Genomic DNA, 17,355 nt, shown 5'->3' with positions numbered 1-17,355 from the left:
TACACTATACAGAGCCTATGAAAGCCTTAAGAATAGTCTGTTTTTACAAGCAGTACCAGCTGCCTACTAATATTCCTTAACTCTGCTTTTCCCTCCCCCAAGTCATTTTTCCTATTATTGTCAACATTTTGTTTGATTGATTAATAAAAAGCAGCTTTCCGGCTCTAGATAACAGGTCATAGAATTCCCTCTGCATTGAATAAGTCTGCCTGCTCTCAAGAACGCTAACTGATAGTTTTTCTTTCTCCAAATCTGCAGGTCTCTGGCCAAGCACTGACTTTTTCTGCACCAAACTCCTCAGTGATTTCAGAGAGCATGAGGATGACAGTAGGATATGTGCATGAACTTCCAGTCCTTCTATGCTTGCACAAGGATCTGCAGTTAATTAAGCAGAAATTATCTGTTAACATTCATTAAAAAGGAAAAAAAAAAAAAAAAAAAAAAAAAAAAGGACCATCTTCAGCTCCTCTAAATTCTCTATCAAACAGGTTAGCATCCTTATTTAATAAGCTACACATGCATCCCCACCTGATGCAAGGGAATACATCTACACTGTCTACTTTAGGCATGTAACTCTGCTATGACTGAACCTTGTAATTGCAGGGTTCCTGCACACTGAGCAGATCCTCACGACACCTGAGGCAGGCAGTTCAGAGCCCAAGGGGTTGCACTACACATACTGCACAAGATGCTAATTCTCGCAGTTATGTTACATGCCCAGAGTGAGTCCGTGTGCTCCCTCCACACATCTCAGCACAGCACCACGCTTCATGAACACCATACACATGCACTTGCTATTTCAGCCTTGCTGCCTCATTTCACTACCTGCACCTCCCTGAGTAAGAAAAAATAGATCTACATTTGCATTATGCCTCTTTGGACAACAGAAGACGTCAGGAGTTCATGAGCAGAATGCACACAGAAATAAACAAAGAAATTGCATTCATTTTCTTCGGCACAGAAACCTGGAGACGTGTCACAGAGATTTATTAGCCCTCTTAAGATAACTACTCAAGATACTGATGGAGTTGACAGTGCAAGCTTGTCACTCTCCTGTCAGACCACTTTTGGACTCATGTACAGCCAAACCGCAGCTCCAGTCTAGCCCTTCTAATACACCCCTTTCCTCTCCTAAGGTACACGTTATTACTCCGGGGAAAAAAATAAAATCATCTATATCCCAAACAGTAGAGGTAAAAGAGGAAAGCATGTATGGCAGAACACCTAAGGCCTTACTAGAATGGGGAGAAAAGCTCACCTTTGTCGAGAAAGTAGTCATCTGTGTCCCTTTAAAGACAAAAACCAGACATCTCCTTGTCATAAGCCCACACCAGGCTGATCACCTGCTGTCTTGCTGTACATCAAGCCAATTTTCCAGCAAGATTTGTTCACTTAGATTCCCCAAATGAAAGTCTCTCTTAAAATAAAAAAATAAACCAGTCTGTCGCAAATAACTCCCTAATCTGCCATTCCTTCAATAGGACTGAAGTGCTCTTCACAGACATAGTACACAAGCATCTTGAATTAGCAGGGAACTATTTTTAAATACATGAAGGATAGAATACAAAATTAGCTTCATGGGGAATGAGAAGCTCAGAGATTATTTACTTTCCCTTAATTACTTTGACTCACCACTCATTGAGCTTTCCAATAGTACTACCTATTTCACACTCAAATTTTGATACTTTAGACGTGAGACTATTTCTTCAACATCTAAGATTACAGACCTTAGCAGTACAAAAACACATTTCTCAAATTGACTTACCCACTTAAAAAGTAATTAAATATACTGTACGGCACAAATTTCCCTTTCTTTGGAACAACTGCTTCAGATTAGGGATCCCTATATAAAAACAAAGCATTCTTTATGCAAAAACATGAACATTCTGACAAACTATTACAGTTAAAGAGGTGTGGGTAGCCTCTTATACTACTGACCTTATATAATGCAAGGAGCAAAACAGAGATTATTACTAGAAAATTACTTTTGAGAGCAAGGTGACAGGAAAGCCTACCCAAGCCCTGAACTCAAGAGAGAAACTTGAGTTTCTAAGCCTTCAAACAAAAAAGAAATTAAGTGTGGCCATACAGCACTGCTGGTCTACATCCACTACCCATCTTTGTTTCATATGACATAGGCACATTTCTATCACTTGCACAATATGCAAAAAAGGAAATCTAGAGTCATCTACAGTTCTATCCCTGGAGAAATAAATTAATCGGAGTCTTTAGGACAGCGCTTCAAAATATAAAATAGTGGGGAAAGCAAGTAAAAAGGATAAAGGGAGCAAAGAAAAGGAAAGCAATAGAGAAGACAGCACACTAAACAAAAAATAACACATCTGAAATATAAAAGAAATAGAGGCTTAGGTAAAAAGACACAGGACAGACATATAAAGAAAAGGAGAAAAGAGGATTATAAACATGAAAGAAGACAAAAAGTGATAGAGAGACAGGCATACAGAAGGGATAGTTTAAAATTAAAAAAAAAAAATCAAAATCAGCCAACTAAAAAAAGTCTATACAAACAAACAAACCAGACAAATACCAACAAACAACCACAGCTCTACATTCTTTCCCAAAAATTACTCTAGAAACCAGAGCTGGAACAAAAGTAAGTGAAATTAATTTCATTGGCTAATGAAATTTCATTTGATTTCATTTTAGGGTTCAGCCCTGTCTCCATCAAGCAGTGGGATTTTTTTTTGCCAGAACCTCTCAGCTCCTGTGGGATTAAGGATGAGCTGAAGCAACATCTGAATGATTTTCTGCACTGGGACACCTGAGATACTGCATATCGTAGCATCAGTTCTGGATCTGTAAGGATGACTAGTCCTTACTAGGTAAGAGAATTAAGACGTAGAACACCTATCAAGGTACTACATATTACTGCCACCATGTATATGAAAGAATGACTTCTCTCCTTAAGCTGAGTTAGCAAGCAATTTATTATGCTATAAAGTACTAATAATTCTTCTATCAGCTGTCAAATACTTACACATCACTTAAAAAAAAAAAAAAAAAAAAAAAAAAGAAAGAAAGAAAGAAAAAGAAAAAACAACAACGAAAACCCGCCATGGACTGGCAAAGAAATTCGCAAAGGAATCACCATTAAGTGGAATTTTGAAGGCTTTCTAGGAGAGATGGTAAGAAGCCTTGGGTTCCACTTCCCATCAGTGGGAATACTGCACAGTTCCAACAGAACAACCACTGGTTGGAGAGAGGAAAACAAAAAAAAAAAAAAAAAAACCAGAAAGAAAAAAGTAGGAGACACCCTCAAAAGAATTTATCAAATCACTTATTAGAATATAATGAATATTAACAAAAGACAGTACAAATGCTCTTGAGAACTGAGTATTCCTGGGGTTTGGATCTCTTCTAGGCTGCTGAAGGTTGCTAGGGAATTTCACAGTTAAGGGTGTATTTCCATATGAATGTTTCAAGAAGGGGGAAGGGTTTGCAAAAATGAATCTTAGGCACAGTTTTCTTTTTGCTTTGGAGAGAAGAATCTGATGTTCTTGTTAAGCTGAAATAAGAAGCTTTCATATTTAATGACAGATTATGAAAGATTTTTGGTAGAAAAACATACACAGAAAATGCTTGATGAGGCACTGTGACAAAGAACTTACTTCTCTCAGTATGGTTAGTAACAGCGCACCAGACATGCCATTACACACATGCTAAGTAGTCTGAAACAAGAGTAGCCTTGTTTTGATTTAACAGATAAAAGCAACAAGTTTATTTTGTTTTAAACAGATTGTATGTCCATTTTTCATAAACCATTTAGAAAGCATATTGCTGTGGGCTTCCCAGTGACAAATACACTGAGGCACCAGCAATTGACAACACACTTTGTACTCTTTGACATGGATGAAAGAATTCAATTCAACTTCTCTTTTTTCTATCTGGAAAGAAAAACATCTGGGAAAAATACTTTTTAGCCCTACATCCTGAGAATGAATCTTAAATGATGTTCTGTCTGCAACTTCATCTGCTTCTCTTCCCTTTTCTTCACTAACTTTGGGTGACATTGGTTAAGAGTGGCCAAAACTAACAGAGGTCCCTTCATTTTAATGAAAATAAGTGGATGATTATAGGACAAAAATAATAAACATCCTCCATGGTTAAAATGTCAGGCACTCAGCCTTGAATCAGAAAATCCACAGAGCCATCGCCACTAAAGGAGAACCTGCAGAAAACAAGGTGAGGTCGGCTCCGTGCTCACAGCACCATTTATCTGGTTATTTTCCCCATCCTCTAGTGTTCAAAACATCCCTACTCAATCAACTCTTATTTATGCAAGCTTTCAATAAATACAGACACGCTTCCATTGGCAACTGCTGTGACAGTTGATCTTCACACCACCGTATTATCTTAATAAACTGTCTCTCAGCCCCAGGGTCTTTGTTCTCACATAAATGACCTACAGTTGGTCACCCTGTATCTTACACAAAGCATGACGAGCACAGGGGTTATATGAGCTAATTGCATAGTGACTGCAAAAATAGCAAGCTTTCTTCTCTTCAGACACGTGTTCTTTCTCTACTGAAAACAATTCAAGCTAATGACAGAACTATATATCTGGATAACTCTATCATTAGTTAATGCTACCACCACATGAGTTTGTCTGCATGGCATTCGACAAAGAAATTCAAGTTAAACAGCCTCCTCCAGAATGAAGACAATATTGGATTAATTACGTAACTTGCTACGCATTTGAAAAATGAAGATTAATTTCCCTTTTATAACCTTATTAAAATCTTACAGAATAAGAACCAGTTTGTAATCTGTTATTGAAGTATAACACATAAATATCTTTTGAATTACTCAAAATTTAAATCACTGGGGATCTGAATTTGGCCCCATACATCTTAAAAGAACTGTTGACTCATTACTCATGTAAACCTCCATGAACACATAATGCACAGGAACTAATTTGTTTTCTAGGAGAGTTCAACCTTCTCTGCCAAAAGAACTCATATTCTGGTACTTCTAATATAATATGTTCTTTTTATTGATCTACGTGCTACTTTTACTACTAGTTATGGGGTAAACATCCGGAGAAAAGCAGAAACTAGGGTCTAACGGAGCCTTAGTCTTTTCCCCACACGCTTTCTACAACTCAGGCCACTTTCTTCCTCTGATTGAAGACAGCCACTGTAAACACAAGAAGTCCACAAAGCATTTACTATTAAAAACACAAACCACAGACTACCAAACTAATTTTGTAACATAATTATTACTCCAATGTGGTCCGAAACTGAAAGCATACAACTCAAAACACAAAGACACCGTAGCTAAGTTGTAAGTCTCTAGACAGTAAGATCTACCATTCTTTTAGTTTATTTTCAGGGGTGCCTTAGCAACCTGGGATATGGCCACATAAGCATTTTGAAGACAGATTAATTTTCTCTCTAGCTATGCGTGCTTCATGATGTTTTTGCACCAGCCAGGTCTGAACCTCAAGTTGTGTTAGCATGGGATCATGCATGACAAAGTGAATTTATCAAAATGTCTCAAGCCTAACTGTGCAACATGGAAAAATGCCCCACACTTAGCTGGCCAGGGAAGAAAAGTTTCAAGCCTGAACCATCCATGTTCAACTGCCAGAGTCTCCTACAACTCAACTGCTATATATTCCACTGTTCTGGCACAAGCAGGAGTAACAGACTGATCATCTGGATTTCAGTTTAAGTTAGGAAACCATGCTCCTTCTGACTGTCTCATTTCCTGTTATCCCACTCACTATAGAGTTCAGTGAGAATCACAGACAGAAAAAAAAAGCTGGAAACAACCATGCAACAGGATCACTTGCATTCTTTTGAGACAACACAGTTTTACCTATCAAATTCTTAAAGACTCCAGCTGATAAAGCCCCACAGTGTTCACAGACCCCATGCTAGGATCCCCCTGCATCCTTACCACTAGAAAAAACTTTCTAAACTTTTTATTCCTTGCAACATATTCAAAAATAATAAACATATTCAGCATATTACTTTTACTCTACTCACTGTGGGCATTGTAGACTTTTTCCATGTAGGTCAGACTTCTTCCTGTATTCCATCTTAAGGTAAAACGTTTAATCTTGCAATTCAGGTTTTATAGCTGAGACCTCCTTCAATGTTTTTCTCAGATATCTGATGTCAGTTATTTGCAAGTCAGATGAAGAAAGGGTCCATCTGAACTGGAGCATCATCAGGCTGTAGCTGCTGGAAATCCTTCTGAAACCATCATTATGTACTTTCCTAAGGTTTCCACTTCCCTGGGGAGTCCCTGGGGAATTTTTATATTTATATAAAAATATAAAAGAATTATAAAATGCAGTATAAAACTTTACAGTAGTCACATTCAACTTCTGTTTAAACAAAGTTGCATTACTGAGGGCCACAGAGTAGAGGCAAAAGTGAAAATAAGATCTTCCTCAGGTGATGTCCATGAGAAACTGAAGGAAGGAAGCATAAATACTCTTTTTTTGTTTCCAGCCAACTACTAATCATACAGATGGTTCTCTCTCACCAGGATGAACTGAGCATCAGGACAAACCTACCTCAGAAGCTCTCATTTCAATTTGTTTCTGCCACTTCCATGCTTGCTCCTCAGGCACTTACAGAATGCCTCCTTGTTGTACAGCCATCCTGTGGCATCCCTTAGAGACACGGCTGGGAGCATTACAAAGGTCTGCATTTTGTCTTGCATGGATGCTTCTAGCCATTTTCTGAACACTTTTCATATTCACTAAACACTTTGCATTAACAGAAGTGCTATTTAATTTAGGTTTGGGTTTTGAGTTTTGCATTACCCTTTTCCTTCATTGGTTTAACAGTGAACTAGTGAATTTAAATGCCTTTGAAAGGGCAGTACATACAGACTTACATCTCACTCTATATTGCTCATTTTGTATTAGCATGAAAGGAGGTTTCTCACCAGCTCTGAAGTCTTCATTTTCCTCATGTTTAAACCATGAGTGGCTCTGCTCTTTGCCTCGCGCCCCCCAATAACAAAATTATTCCTCTACAACAGGGCCACTGAAACCTAGAACAGTACTTCAGTGATCATCACAGCTGTACTTCAATGATGCAAAGGTTGTATCAAGCTTCAAGCTATCAAAGTTGAAGCAGTAGTTCAATGATGAAAGGGATCTCATCTTCAGGATTTTCAAATTCTGCTTTCAATTCAATATTCAATTTCATCAGGTAGCCTGTCTCACACTGGAGAATCAAAAGAAACCTATTTTCTTCATCATTTCAAGATGACCACTAATCCTTTCTGCCTAGCTCATGCAGCATTTATACTTGAGGTACAGAAGAATTGTTTGATTACAGTGAGTTGACTGACTCGCTTCAAACTACTCTTTTGATTCTTGGGCAAGATGAGCCTGAAAATTACTACTTTTATAATTTCTGTTTTATTTGTGGTCTGTAACACCAAACAGAATCAACTTTGATAATGTGGAAAAGGTAGGTGTTAGACCAGTGAGCTGGCCTTGTACAGACTTGCCAGTCAGATGTGCTGCCTACTTTCAGCTTTGAAAAAATTAAGCCTGGTCTGACTGCGCAGGTCTCCCTTCTCTCCACTTTCCATGAAGACTGGATTACATTAAGCAGCTACTCAGTTCTTTCATTATCAGCAAGGCTTCTTTCTCCTTTTCCCCAGAGACTTCATGCAGTTGTTATATAACCCCTCTTAGTATTTTCCAAGAAACTGAAAAAGAAATTCCAATTTTCCAGCCTCTTTTACTTAAAAAAATGTTAATAGTTTCCTTCATAGGGTGGATTTACATCTCCCTTCTCTTTTGTAAAGAAAACAATATAAACTACACATTACATCTGTTCTGTAAAACGATACAGAAGTTAAGCAAACATATCACGAAAAATAAAACTGAGAAACCCAACTAATGACATACACACTATATACCTGGTTTGACATGTTTTTAGGTAATGGTGTTAAGCTTACAGAATTGGCAAGAAACTGGGTAGCTAAGTAGATTGGCAACAGCACACTGAACCTCTTGCTCAAGTTTCATCCAGGTCCCTCTAGGAACTGAAATGGCATGTTCCCTCACAAGCTGTCAATGAAATAAATGGTAATGGTTCTCTGGTTCATATGAAACAGGAGATTACACTGCAGAAAATGATTCATCAGCACAAATGGTATTTCCTTTTACTCTGAAGATATGAATAAATATGAACCAAAAAAATTGCCAAGGGTGCCTTCATTTGCTGAAATGGTATTAACCGGAGAGATGCTCATTTTAGGTAAACTAATGGAAAGACAACATACAGAAGATTCTAAATCAAATGCACTTTCCAGGATCCTTAAATCATCAGCTTTCTTGTGGAACAGCCTGTCACCAGTACTTCCACTTACGCTCTACCTGAAGACAGTAGAAGCCAGAAGGGCATGTGCATGGGAGGCATGAGGATACATGAACAGACCACCCATTTACAGCCAGTAAATCCAGAGTGCTTGCTCACATCCATATCTGCCAGCAAAGGACCACAGCCACACTCTGATTTGTCTGTAACCATGCCACCCTGTGCTGCAATCTCAGCAGATTTCACTGCTAAGCAAAGGTCCCACCTCCAAGAAAAACTCCAAACTAAGCAGATCGCTTATTCAGAAAATGGAGCTTCATCTTCTGAGTCATGCCAACATCTATCAGAAGTCATCAGAAGAGTTTAATCCATGGACCTCTAACACCAAAATACCTCTACCACTGCAGAAGGAGAGGGAATGCTTCACTTGGTAGAAAATAGCAAACTCTTATTCTATATACAGAGCAGCCACTGAATTAGGATACAACACAATTTCACAGAATGTCAGACCAGCAAAATATTAGGAAGCAATCTGCTGCTTTCAGATGAAACAAACTTATTTGTCATTGTTGAAATACTTCTTGTAAGGGCAGAAGAACCAGTGCTCGTTCTAAGAGCATGTTCTCATTCTGGTTATTGCAATTCACCTCCCTAAATCCACCTTACGCCTTTATCAGCTCCTTTTATTTCATCTCTTCTTTGCTTCCCTGACAAAATGCTTCCTAAAAAGAATAAAAAAAAATCTACACAGAATTGTTAAAAATACTATTAAATACTTGCTGCACTCTACCCCAGGCACAGCTGTTATGTCCAGAAGCATTTTTACACTGTGTGTAGAGCACAGGTCCCTTTTAAACCTACATAGAGACAACCTGCCATACCAGAGTAGTTGTTTATTACCCACTCTGGACACGGAGTAACTGTTCCTCCACAAGTATTGTTAAGATCCAGTACAGCAAACCCCACATCCTAAATGGTAACACTATGTTAAAAGTACCTGTATAAAAGCACTTTAAAGCCTCATTTAACTTAACTCTAAAAATAAAGATCTATTAACAGAAACAAGTTGTAATTAAGATTACTGTTGACCTAGCTTCTTCTTGCAAAGGGGAGATAATAATCTTACATTTACACAGTACCTTTCAGTCTAAACTTTCCCATCCAACAAGCCTGATCTTAAGACACACTTAGAAGAGTGCTATTAACATACAATAACACAAATAATTCTAAGTAAACCAATCTACACAATTTGATTACCAGCACGTACCAAGCTTGATCCACCTGATCAATTGTATGGGTCCTATTTATCTGACATCCACCTACAAGCAAATTATCCATCCCCCAAAAGAGTGCCCCTCTAAGAGAGGCAATGAATTAGCAATCAACCTCATTCTTAATCCTTATGTTCTGCCTAAAAAGCAAAACTTCCTTCAATCTCATTCCTTCAAAATGAACCTCTTCTCAGACCTCCATCACCACCTCCAAGAGAAAAGTACCAGCAAGGACTGAACCTGGTTTACCTCCCAGAGGATATCTATATTAGCAAATACACCTGGAGTGTATTGGGAGTGTACTGGTTTTTAAAAGATCATATTTTTTTTTGCATGTTATTCTGAACACAGAAGACCTAAACCTGTCTTCCACTACTTCAAAACACTCCTCTGTTGCACTGTCAAGTACTTAAACCAAAGGTCAGTCTCCAGATTAGCCTTCCCCTGTATGTGATACCCCTGCAAGAATACTGTTTTAATCATTAACATGCTAAGAAGGGTTATTGTGAATCACTTGTTTTTACCTTATGGTTACCAAAATAGGCCTTGTTTAAACAGTTGGCTGTCAGGTATCCATAAAGCACAGCAGAGGGAAATCCACCTCCTCCTCTGCAATTGGCATGGCTGTTGGAAAACATTCCCTGATGATATCAGTCTGCACAACTTTTTTTGTTGTTGTTGTTTTCTGAATGCTTGCTTCAAGTAACATGAATTACAATAAACCAGTGTATTAACTTCATTCCGGGAAAAGGTTTCACAAGAAAGCTGAAACCTGCACATTCCCTGGCTAAGTCCTCTCCCAGTTTACATGGATGATGGAGACATTTAAGGCAGTGCACCCTTGGAAAGATCATCTCTATATCTCTGCCCCTTTCTCAGTCTCTTCCAGAAAACACACCACTGGTGGTAGGGGTCATCAGGACCTGCACTGCATACTGACTAGCCAGATCACAGGAGACAGCTGCGCTGAGACAGGGCGCTGTGATGGAGGGACAGGAAGGAAGGAGCAGTACCTGCTATCCATCATTGCACCTTGGTAGCAATAAGTGTTCTCAAATGACAAAAAAAAAAAAAAAAAAAAAAAAAAAAAAAAAAAAAAGAAGAAGCTGCAGAAACTGTCAAGAGAGAGGAAGCTGTCACCTCTGTGCCCTCTACACATGAGATGCTCATCATTTCCAAAAGGGAAAACAAACAAATTAATAACCCACAGGTGCTTACTAAAAAATCTACTGTAGCTAATCCTTGTACATTTACCATCCCATCACTGACTCAGCCTGAACCCATATGATGACCCTGTTCGGAATGCCACGTTATAATATATATATGTATATATCCCAGTGTGTCATCACTGGAAACCAAGTCAAGGTTGGCTAGCCTGGGATCTGACCTCCTGTAACCTTCAGCTGAAAAACTAGAGCAAAACAGAAGCATGAAAAGGGGCTGTTAGATCTTGTACTTCATCTCTTTGAAAATGCAGGATTGCCTTCTCCAGTACACCTGCCAACAATTTGCCTACTCTTATTTTAAACATCTGAAGAGTCATGGGGGGCTTGCACTACACCCAGACCAATATAGGCTACAATACATTTTTCTATTACTGAGTTCTGGCCCAGACTTAAACTTTTATTTCCTCAATTTCTCCATTTAGTCATAGGTATTCTCTCACATAAGGCAAGGAAAAAAAAAATAAAAAGCTGACTGCTTTGACTAAAATACATTTCAAACACAGGCATGTAGTTTGTGTCTCCATATTCCATTCCCATCTCCCCATATTCAACCCAAAACTAGAGATGTCTATTTTTGAGTATTTCCCTTCAAGTTCCTCCAGACCTGTGAGTATTTTGTTGCCCTTCTTTGAGCTTCAGTCAAATTGTCAATATCTCCCTATTAAGAAGACATTCAGTTTTCACATGTGTTCACAACAGATTCTTACAAAAAGGGAATCCCACCTCTTTGTCAAAATTACCTTTTTCTTGAAAGCTCAAGCACAAACCATGTTTTTCTGTACTCAAATCCCATTTCAGACTCATTTATTAATTCTAAATACTTTCCAACATCACTATCATCTGCCAATAAATTCTTGATTTGATACCCTTCACCCCAAAACTTGCCTTTTCCTCCTACTTGTTCCCTTCACTCCACTATCCTGAAGGAATTGTCCTGAGGTTCTGTTTACTACAAAGCAAAGACATTAGTTTCAAAGGTTTTGCACAATTCAACAAAGCATTTAATTACATGCCTAATTTTTACCACTTTCTTAAATCCAGTTGATCTCAGCAAGTAGAAATGAGCTTAAGCACACACTTTAAAAAAAAAAAAAAAATTGGGTAGGCAAGTCAGTGTTCTGCTGAACCAAATCCTCAGTTTCTTTAATCACTTGGATGGTCTGTTTTCTGTATCTGACAAGAATTGACAGCTCAATGACTTAAGGTAACAGGATTTTAAAAACAAAGCTTCAAGAGAGTCCAAAACTGGCATCATGCTTTTGCTCCTTTCTTAAAAGAACAAGAAATAAATATCTAAGTAAATATCCCCCAGTACAGTAATCATGAAGCCTATAGGTTTAGACATGCAGTAAGTAACTCTATACTCTCATTACTTCGGTACTCACCTTGAAAAATAATAATAAAAGAAAACCTTGTGAAAAATTTGGGAAGACTCACGTGTCTCAGCAAGATATGCAGCACATTCCCTGGTAGCTCATTAGCCACGACCATCATTGTGCATTTAAAGAGAGAACAAAGTTGTCCATTTCTTAATTCCTGCCTCCTGAACACCTTTAAATGGAATGGGCATAACCCACTGGTCCACTTAAGATGATCTTTAGCGGGGAGAAGGGAGAAGAAGGTCATTGGTTTGGGTCATGGGTTGGCTGTCTCCATCAGTGGCCAACCCAAATTACAGCAGATAAAAGCTTTACATTCACCACCAGCAACAAATGCAACTGGCATAAAAGGAGTTTCGTGGAGACTATTTAAAATCACTTCCAAATGACTTCCATTGTTTATACACAGAATACTTCATGACCCTTCTCTCCCCCTTGTTTTTCGTTTCTACTTTGTTTTCTTTGCCATCTCTCATTCTGCTGCCTGGCAAATACAGGCAGAGGTGAAGTAGGGACTGCAATTAGGCAGCAATATCAAGATTCATCTGTGGACTACCTAATTGTAAGATTCAAGTTTTGGGAGTAGTGCCATCTGAGAAAGAAACGGAGAAGAAAAATTGGAAAATGACTACTTCCTCAATCCATAAAGCCTTCCAAAATTCAATTAGCATGTTCTAAACTAAACCATCCACACATGCCATAGCACTAAAATGTGTGATTTCAAATATAGACAGAGAAGTAGCTGCTCATAGATATTTATCAGAATTATAATACTCTCTGACCATTCCACTTCAACCCTTTTTATTCAAGTGGCATCTGCTGTAACCCTTTTGTACCTCAGTACTTGAGATGAACCAGGAAAATACCTATAGGCAATATAAATAAATTGTCTGCAACTGCACATGGGATCTCTTAAATAATGCTGAGAACCCCTAAGTCACTCAGAGAACACCCTTCTCATGCCTAGCACAAATACTGTTGTTTAATAATGCATACATGACTAAGTTTGCTGCCTTCCCCACAGCAATTTTTTCTTGTGATTTTACAGTTTCCCAGACTGAAATAATATTTTCCCTTTCACAGAATCACCGATGCAACCAATAGGAAAATGACTTCTGTTTCAATTTACTGTGTGATGTCTGTAAATACTGCTGGATAGCGAAGACTTGTAGGTAAAACTCAGCAAACACCTTTTTGTCACTTTCTCCTGTAAAAGAGAGACAAAAGCATAGAAACTTCTCTGCTGCGTTGTACATACAACTACAGATCTGCTCCTGCTCCTATACATCCTCCTTTTCCTACAGCTCAGCATCTCCAGCAGCTTCCAGAGCACAAACACCTGCACCCATCCCAGGTCGGATCTCCAGCCTGCACTAATGGATTTTTTCAGATAGATGGCAGTGCACAAAGTGCATCCCAGATTGATTCAGGGTCTAGATGCCATTTCAGTGCTGCATTATCAAAAGCACTTTTAGAAAGATGATGGCTTAGGACCCAGTCCTGCTGCGCAGTGATAGCACTGATTCCTTGGAAGGGCTGAACTGGGTGCCAAGAACGTAAACATGGCAAAGAGGCACTTAGGATTTTACTTTCCATTCCCAGGAGCCACAAAGGATTTTTCTTTCAATACGTTCTAATATACATAGTTTTTAAACACAAACCTAAAGGACGACTAACAACACAAAATTCAGAAAGATATTGGATGTTGGATACAGGAGATGATATATCTGATTTTCAAGGGTGCATAACAGCACGGATTTAGAAACAGTCCTGCAATAAGAACAGACAACTCCAAATCATTCTTAATGGCAAAAATTCTCCTTAATTTTGTGCTCTCTTCATTCTAACAGACATTATTATTAAGAGACCAGAGTGAAATTTTAACAATTTAACTGCATTTACCCCAGCAAACCTTTCTCACAAAAGGAAAATATTAACAAAGCAGCTGAAACAAACAGCAGTAAATCTCCCAGCACAATTAGTACTTCAGTATCTACTACTTGGGGATTTCAACATATAGCTATCATGATGTGGAAGCATCCACCACCGTTTTGTTTTCTGTTTGCAGTAGGGGGTTGCTAGGAAACAAAATACTATTGTCTGATTTCATGATCTATTGCCTGGTTTGCCTGGCAATAAAGTCTTCTAAATCTATTACCGGATTATTTTGTATTTTACAGTGAGATTAAGACTAACATTAAAACACATGCACACAGTGAAGAGCAGTAAAACATGTCTCAAAATTCAGGGGAAAATACGTATAAATTCCAGGCTGTGGAAGACAAACTACACTGAGAAAAAATGAACTCAGGCAATCTGGTGATATTTATATATGCACACACTCACACGTGTATCAGCGTTCCTCGACTGTATCTATAGTTTTGCTGACTTGTCAAAGACTCTCTCACAAGGATACAAAGCGTTCTCTTACTACTGGAGAGCTACTGTACACTGCAAGTTCTGTAAATACCACATGCTGCAGAATGCCTGGTGCAGGCAAGCACACCATCATAATTTTTGTTCTTGGAATTCAGATCTAGGTTGTTTCAGTGCTTTAATTCCTTTATGCAGTTTATTTTTGTTTTGGTGTTTTGCCTTTTTTTTTTTTTTTTTTTTGTACATTTGGACAGATAGAAGAGTCAGAGACAATTCCCTACTCTCCCCCTCCCTCTTTGGTTGTAATATAAATAAATAAATTATGAAATAGAGAAATAAATAAAAGCACCAGGAAAAGTGATCTAAAATTGAAAGCCACAATAGCAAATTTCACGTACTTTTGACCGCAGCAAGTCTTTGCAAAAAGAGAGAATAAAATATTATGAGAACCTGGCAAATGTGGGTGCCTACCAATGCATTCCCCCAACATGACGGGAGACCTCAACTGCAAAAAACAATCAGACTTAAAAGCTGAGAGACAGATGAAGAGAGTTCAGCACAAAGTCATAGAGAAGAAGGTTTAAAATAAAACCTGCAGAGTAGTTAGTACTCTTTTATGTATATCTATAATTTCACACCATGCACAACATGAGCTATTTCAAAGTCCTTTCAACTTACTTATTAACGCCTATGCATTTTATCACTCCATTTTAAATTTGAGGAAAAAAAAAAAATGAATGAGGTTCACTGCAAAAAGACATCAAAGCTTTTGAGACCTTGCAGCAGAACTCCCAATGATAAGGAATAAAAAATAAGTAAACAACACACAACATAGGAAATACACAGTTCATGGGAAGGACCTGAAAGCTTCTTGCCTCTTCTGCTCAGAGATTGCTTTATTCAACCTCTGTAGTTTCTGATAGTTTCCTATCAGAAACTAGGAGCCCCCACCAAACCACATTTTGAATCAAAGAACAAAAGAGTAAAATGCAAGCGAGCTTCTTCGACCCCAAACGACAGCAAGCTACTTCTAGCAATTAGCTGAAAGCCCTGGGAAGATGGACACGACCCACAGCCAATCCCTCTCCTCACCAGGGTCGAATACGGCCGCTCCCCAGCTGACAGCCCGCTACAGTAACACTGCTAGTTACAAAACGGAGCCAGCTCTCGGTGACACCGGGATCCTGTCACCCACAGCTTCACTGAAACCTGTTCTGAAACACTCTCTCAAGGAACGAGGAGAAACAGGAGAGGGATGGGACAGACTCCTCCAGAGCGGCCACCAAAAACTGTTCTGCCAACTGCACGGGGGCTGCCGGCGACCTGGCAGCCGCAGCCACCCAGCTCTCAGCGGGAAGGGGGGCAGCGGGAGGGACCCCGGCTCCGGCCGCCCTGGGTGCGCTGCCCACGCGTGTGCCCCGGGGGAGGCTGCCCAGCGAGGCGGGGGCAGGAGCCCCGTTCCATCCGCGCTGCAGCAGCGACTGCAATTAAAAAAAAAAAAAAAAAAAAAAAAAAAGGGGGGGGGGGGGGCGGGGGGAGAAAAATAAATAAATAAATAGCCCGCTAGCGGGGATGGGAAAATAAAAGCCCAGCCTAAACAGGCGGACCCCAAACAACAACAAACACCGGGCGCCCAGTAGAGCAAACTTTCTGACTCACCAGGAAGAGCCGGTGCCCGGGGGGCGCCGGGCAGCGGCGGGGGCGGCGCGGGGCCCCGCGGGAGCGCAGCCGGAGCAGGAGCCGGGCGAGGAGAGCGCCGCCGCCGGGGCCGGGGCAGAGCGCCTCGCCCCGCTCCCGCCGCCCTCCCCTCCCTCCTTCCCTCCGTCCCCGTCCCTCCGCAGCACCGGGAGCCGCCCGGGGCGGGCTGCCGCCGCGGGACCGCCGTACCTACCTACCGCTGCCGGTGCGGGGCCGCGGAGCAGCGGGAGCCGCCGCCGCCGCCCCCCTTCGGCGGCTGCCGGGCCCGGCGGCGCTGCAGCAGGCGGAGGACGCCCCGCGGCGGCGGGGAGCGCGGGGCCGGCGTGCGGAGAGGCGGCGGCCGCCGAGGCACGGGCAGCGCGGTGCTTCTGCCCGTCCGGCTGTGTGAGCGAGCGAGCGAGCGTCTGTGTGTGTGCCGGGGAGGGATGCTGCAAGGGACCGAGGGAAAATTCTCCCCTCCTAGCAAAGCCGCCGACAAATGGCAAGGCAGGTGTGCAGGGGAGGCAAGGCTCCCGAAGGAGGAGGAGGAGGAAGAGGAGGAGGAGGAAAGGGGAGAGGGGCGGTGAGAAGGGCGGGGAGCGCACAGCCGTCACGGCGTCCCGGGGACAGCGGCCGCGGCGGGGAGGTGCCGGACGCGGCCCCTGGGGCGGGCGCTGGAGCCCCACGAAGCGGGGTGAAGCCCCGCCGCAACCGCGGGGAGCGCAGCCCGCTCCGCCGGAGGGGCGGGGAAGCGGCGGTGGGTGGGTGGGCGGCGGGGAGCGGGCCCTGCGGAGCGAGCTCCAGGCACCCCGAGCTGAGCATCCTGCCGCAAGTTTTCCCCGCCGTCTCCTCCACCTCAAATGCCCCTTGTGCTACGCACAGCAGCCTGTGCGGCTTGATGAGCTGCACCCCATCCGATGGGATCGGTGCTTTCTTTGGGAATCCTCCCCTGAGGAGCAGTTGCATGTCTTACCTACGAGGCTTGCACCTACCCCTTTAGCCGTGGCTTTGAACCAGCACGTTTTAGGGAATAGCCTTAGCTAGAGGGTCTGGGTTTTTTGCTTATTCATCTCCCGGGCAGGAGACAACCCTCAAGTGTGGCAAGAGCACC

At 41.3% G+C, this 17,355-nt stretch overlaps 1 protein-coding gene across 9 annotated transcripts in view; it reads right to left on the bottom strand.

The window, feature by feature from the left end:
* Nucleotides 1–16,497, bottom strand: part of ENOX1 (ecto-NOX disulfide-thiol exchanger 1) — a 357,513-nt gene extending 341,016 nt beyond the window's left edge. For 3 of the 9 annotated variants that reach the window (XM_040055207.2, XM_058419296.1, XM_058419292.1), the window contains exon 1: nucleotides 16,227–16,262. The gene's annotated coding sequence lies outside the window, so the exon portion shown is untranslated. Of the gene's footprint in view, nucleotides 1–16,226; nucleotides 16,268–16,458 lie in introns of those variants that run through there. The other 6 variants (XM_040055201.2, XM_058419293.1, XM_058419295.1 and 3 more) reach the window with 6 other exon arrangements.
* Between the last annotated feature and the right edge of the window lie 858 nt (nucleotides 16,498–17,355).

The sequence above is a fragment of the Hirundo rustica genome, chromosome 2 (genome assembly GCF_015227805.2).
Source record: "Hirundo rustica isolate bHirRus1 chromosome 2, bHirRus1.pri.v3, whole genome shotgun sequence".
In the NCBI taxonomy this organism is placed as follows: domain Eukaryota; kingdom Metazoa; phylum Chordata; class Aves; order Passeriformes; family Hirundinidae; genus Hirundo; species Hirundo rustica.
Note: the sequence above shows the minus strand (reverse complement) of the source record. Positions and strands in the feature narration are given on the sequence as shown.